The sequence below is a fragment of the Tamandua tetradactyla genome, chromosome 20, assembly GCF_023851605.1.
Source record: "Tamandua tetradactyla isolate mTamTet1 chromosome 20, mTamTet1.pri, whole genome shotgun sequence".
Classification (NCBI taxonomy): domain Eukaryota; kingdom Metazoa; phylum Chordata; class Mammalia; order Pilosa; family Myrmecophagidae; genus Tamandua; species Tamandua tetradactyla.
Window position 1 is genome coordinate 33457885 of NC_135346.1, and position 6000 is coordinate 33463884.

Consider the following 6000-nt stretch of genomic DNA (forward strand, 5'->3'; position numbering starts at 1 on the left):
GACAGAAAGGGATGCAAAAATCATCTTCTTGAAGAACAGGGGTGGGCATGGCCAATTGTTGATCACAGCTTTTGGTTAGTGAATTCAGATCAATGGGTCCTAGCTCAGGGCAGCTATTGTTTCAACCTACTTCAAAGGCATCTGCAGCCATTCTTTCAACCTTGCCCTAACAAAAATGGCAACAGCCATTTTTTCATCTGCCTTCTGACAGGGGCAGAAGCAGTGGAGATTTAATGATGCATTATTTCCTCAGGGCTGTGGGTGACAGTTACCTGAAGGACTACATTTGCTGGGCAGGTCAGAAAAGCTCACCTTTGGGGAACCATTGGAGAAATGTTTAGCACCCTTCTGGATCTCCTTCCCAGGGCACCTTAGAGCCAGTCTGCTTTTTGGCTCTCTTGTGTTGTTTTGGTGGGAAAAATATGACTTGGGGTGTACAGTGCACAACAATGTACAGGGCACAGCAAACATATAAGATAAAAAAAAAACAGGAAATGATGATCTATCCAAAGGCAGAGGAAAAAAATACAGAAAACATCAGTGAAGAAATCAAGAAGGTGGATGTACCGAACAAAGCCTTTAAAAAAATCTTAAAAGTGCTCGAGGAGATGAAGATATGACAGAGAAAGAACTAAAGGATATTGGGAAAACAATGAATGAACAATATGACAGTCTAAGTAATGGAAATCTTAAAAAGGAACCAAACAGAACTACTGGAGTTGAAGACCGTAATAACTGAAATGAAAAAATTCCCCCATCATTATATACTTTGTACACTAATAAAGGGGCAATTCAACAGGAAGACATAACAATTAAAAACATAAATATACTTAACAGCAGAGCCCTAAAATGTATGAGGCAAATACTGACAGATTTGAAGGGAGAAATTGATAGGTCTACATTAATAGTAGGAGACCTTAACATACCACTGTCAATAATGGATAGGACATCTAGTTATAAGAGCAATAAGGAGGTACAGGACTTGAATGATACACTAAAACAACTAGACCTAACAGACGTATATAGAACAGTGCATCAAACAAAAACAGAATACATGTTTTCTTGAGTACACATGGATCATTCTCTAGGATAGACCATATGTTGGTTCATAAAAGTCTCAATAAATTAAAAACATCGAAATCATACAATGTATATTCTCTGACCACAAAAAAATGAAGTTAGTCATCAATAACAGAGGGAGAAATGGAAAACTCACAAATACGTGGAAATTAAAGAATATATTCTAAAGCAACCAATAAGTAAAAGAAGAAATCACAAGTGAAATTAGGAAATACATTGAGGTGAATGAAAATGAAGGTACGACATGCTAAAACTCATGGGATGCAGCAAAGGCAGTGCTGTGAGGGAAATTTATAGCTCTAAATGCTTACCTTAAAAAAGAAGAACAATCTCAAATCAGAACTCTAATTTCAAAAACGGAAGAACTAGAAAAAGAGCAGACTAAACCCAAAGTGTGCAGAAGGAAGGAAGAACAAAGATTAGAGTGGAGATCATTGAAATAGAAAACTAAAAAGCATAGAATAACAAAACCAAAAGTTAGTTCTTTGGAAAAATCTATAAAATTGACAAATCTATAGCTAGTGACAAATTAAAAAAAGAGATAATACAAATAGTGTAAAAAAAGTGAAAAGGGGGACATAAATAGTGACCATAATGAAATAAAAAGTACTATAAGAAGATACTATGAAAAGCTGTATGCCAATAATTAGATAATGGACGAAATGGAAAAAATCCTAGAAACATTCAAACTACCTACATTGACTCAAGAAAAAATAAAAGATCCCAACACAACAATTAATAATAGAGAGATGGATTCAGTAATCAAAACCTTCCAACAAAGTTAAACCCTGAACCAAATGGCTTCTCAGGGGGAATTCCACTGAACATTCCAAGAAGACATAATTCCAGTTATGCTCAAACTCTCATTCTGTAAGGCCCAAATCATCCTCATATCAAAACCAGATAAAGATACCACAAGAAAAGAAATGTACAAACCAGTATATTTTATGACATAGATGCAAAAATGCTCAACAAAATACGAAGAAACTAAATTCAACAGCATATTAAACGAACTGTATACCATAATCAGTGAGATCTATATTTGGTATGCAAGGTTGGTTCAGCATGAGAAAACTATTTAATACACCACATTAACAGAATGAAGTTTAAAAACCACATAATCATCACAACTGATGCAGAAAAGGCACTTGACAAAATACAGTGCCCTTTCTTGATAAAGCCACTTAGAATACTATGAATAGAAGGAAAATTCCTCAACATGATAAAGGGCATATGTGAAAAGCCCACAGCTAACATTCTACCTAATGGTGAAAGACTGAAATTTTTCCCTCTGGGATCAGGAACAAGACAAGCTACTGACACCACTGTTATTCAACATCATTCTAGAAGTTCTTGCTAGAGCAGTTAGCAAGAAAATGAAATAAAAGGCACCCAAATTGGAAAGGAAGAAGTAAAACTTTCCTTATTTGCATACATGATCCCATAAACAGAAAATCCTGAAAAATCCACAACAAAGTTTCTAGAGCTAATAAATGAATTCAGAAAAGTGGCAGGATACAAAGAGAATACCCAAAACTCAGTAGTTTTTATACACAAGCAATGAACAATGGGAAGAAATCAAGAAACAAATTCCATTTGCAATAGCAATTAAAAAAATCAAATACCTAGGAATAAATCTAATCAAAGGTGTAAAGGACTTATACACAGAGAGTCATAAAAGACTGATGAAAGAAATTAAAGAAGACCTAAATAAGTGGAAGAATATACATTGTTCATGGATTGGAAAGCTAAAAATATCGTCAAGATGCCGATGTCAACAAAAGCAATTGATCGATTCAATGTAATCCCACTTCGAAGTTCCAAAAACCTTCTTTGCAGACATAGAAAAACTAGTCATCAAATTTATTATGAAAAGATAAGGGGCCCCAAAAAGCTCAAGCCATCTTGAAAGAAAGTTAGACTCACACTTCCTAATCTTAAAACTTATTACAAATACACAATAATCAAAACAGCATTGAACTCCCATAAGAACAGATATACAGACCAATGGTATGGAATTGAGCACTCGAGCATCAACTCTCATATTTATAGCAAACTGATTATTGATAAGTTGGCAAAGACCAATTAACGGTGAAAGAATAGTCTCTTCAACAGATACTGCAGGGAAATCTGATCTCCAATTGCCAAAAAAAAAAAAAAAAAGACTCCCCCCGCCACACTATATACAAAAATCAACTCAAAATGGATTGAATACCTTAATATCAGAGCTAGAACTATTAAACTCATAGAAGAAAACATAGGGAAGCATCTTCTGAACCTTCTGTTAAGCAGTGGTTTCTGAGATTTTACAGCCAAAGCATAAGCAACAAAAGAAAAAAAAAAAAAGATAAATGGAACCTCATTCAAAATTGAAAACTTTTGTTTCTCAAAGGACTTAATCATGAAAATAAACCAACAACATACACAATGGGAGATAATATTTGGAAACCACATACCTGATAAAGGTTTAACATCCAGGGAAATATATATACACCTTCAAATTAATAACAGAAAGATATGCAACCCAATTGAAAAATGGGTAAAGCCTTGAAAAGACTTCTCTCCAAAGAAGATAAACAAATGACTAAAAAGCACATGAAAAAATGCTCAGCATCTTTAGCTGCAAAACAAAGCCATGATGAGATATCTTTGCACACCCATTAAAATGGCTACTATTGAAAAAAAAATAGAAAATGTCAAGTGTTAGGATGTGGAGAAATAGGAACTCTCATGCATTGCTGGTGGTAATGTAAAATGCTGCAGTCAATATGGAAGAGGGTTTGTTGGTTCTTCATAAAGCTAAATATAGAACTACTATATGACCTGACAACTCAATACTGCGTATATACTCAAAATACTTGAAAGCAGGGACTCCAATAGATATTTTCATGCCAATGTTCATAGTGTCGTTATTCACATTAGCAAAAGATGGATGCAACCTGAGAATAAGCAATGTCTGGATAAACAAAATGTGGTTTAAGCATAAGATATATACAATTGAATATTGTTCGGTCATAAAAAAGAATCGAGTTCTGATACACGCCATAACATAGATGAATCTTGAAAGCATCATGTTGAGTGAAATAAGCCAGAAACAAAAGGAAAAATATTGTATGATCGTACTGTTTTGAAACAATTGGAATAAGTTAATTCATAGAGTCAAAATCTATAATATAGGTTACCAGAGGATAGGGTGGGGACAGAGAGTAGAAAGTTAAGGTTTAAAATGTACAGGATTCCTATTTGGAATGATGGTAATGTTTTGGCAATGGGTGGTAGTGATGGCAGCAAAACACTGTGAATCTAATTAACATCTCTGAAATATTACAAAGGGAAATGTTAGACTATGTATATGGTAACAGAATAATTTTTAAAATCCATAAAATTACAATATACAAGAAACCCTAAGTTAAACCATGGACTTTAATTAATAGTACACTTATAAAAACGTACTATTATCAATTGTAACAAATGCTCCACACTAATGCCAGTTGTTGTTGGTGGAGTAGTATATGGGAATCCTTTATTTTATGCATGATTGTTGTGTAAACCACAACCTATCTAATAAAAAACATGGTAGTAATACAAACATATTATTTTGAGAAAACCAGCCAGAAACAAATGAGAACATACCATATGGTTTCATTTATGTGAAGTTCTAGTCTTTGGTGATAAACATTAAAACCATATGGGGGGTGGGTTGGTCAGAAGGAGAATATGAGAGAAATTTCTAGGGTGATGGAAATGTTCTATTTCTTGATTGTAGTGCTGGTTATAGGGTGTATATATTTGCTAAAATCTTGAAGTTGTACACTTAAGATCCATGCATTTCATGTATATAAATTTTACCTAAAAGGAAAAAAAAAGCACTTAGATTTAAATCTGCCTCTGGTAATTTATCAGCTTTGTGTACTTGGCAATATAATTTATATGTTTGCACATCAGTGCTTTTATCTCAAGTGGATTGTTATATGATTTAAAGAGAGAAATGTATATTAAATATTTAGTGTACTTTTTGGCACATTATCAGCATTTTGAGGTTGTAGTTTATCATTAATCCAACTAAATCTCCAACCTGCCAAATATTTGCTATAATTAAATAAAGTTTTGACTAATTTTGCACTTTCCCCTTTTATTATTTCAGGCATTTGCTTATGGATATCTTCTAGCTTGGAATCTAAGAAGTTACCATTGATAACCAAGAGCTGGCTTTGCTGGCTACCAAGTGCTGATGTGATCTTGAACAGCCCCTTTAATTCTTTCAGCTTCAGCTTCCTCATCTTCTTCGAGTTCCTACTGTATATTAGAATCCCCTGGTGTGGTTTTTAAAATAACGTATGCTTGCTTTCCACCCCCCAGAAAAGACCTAATGCTGGCAAAAATGCCTTGATGTGGGATCCAGGCATTAGCAGTTTTTGAAAACTGTCGAGGGATTTGAACATGTATATAGGGTTGGAAAACACTAGACCAGGTGATCTTTAAAGACATTTCCAGCTCAGAAGGCTGTCTCTACTTGAAACCATTCAGTGGAAATGTTTTGTGAAGCCACATGTTTTATTGTTGCTATTGATGTTATTGAATTTTCCATGTGTTAGGTAGAACACAACCAGTTTCTAACTGGTTGCCAATCACATACTCTCTTTTGCTTCATATCCAGCTCTTCCACATGTTTATTTAACTCCCATCAGCCTTTAAAGTAGTAGAGTCTCTGATCCCTTGTTCGTGGTCTTTGTTCTAAATAAGTTCAAGTCAGCAGCACCTACTACATGGAAAGACTGTTTTCTTAGTCTGTTGTGTCTTTGTTGTACTCTTCTGTGAATGGAAACCATGGTCTCACTTATCTAGAAAGAGAGACAGAATTGCAAAACTGAATTTGGAATCTAATCTCCCATCTTGCCTTGTTCAGTTGTAGCAAGGTGG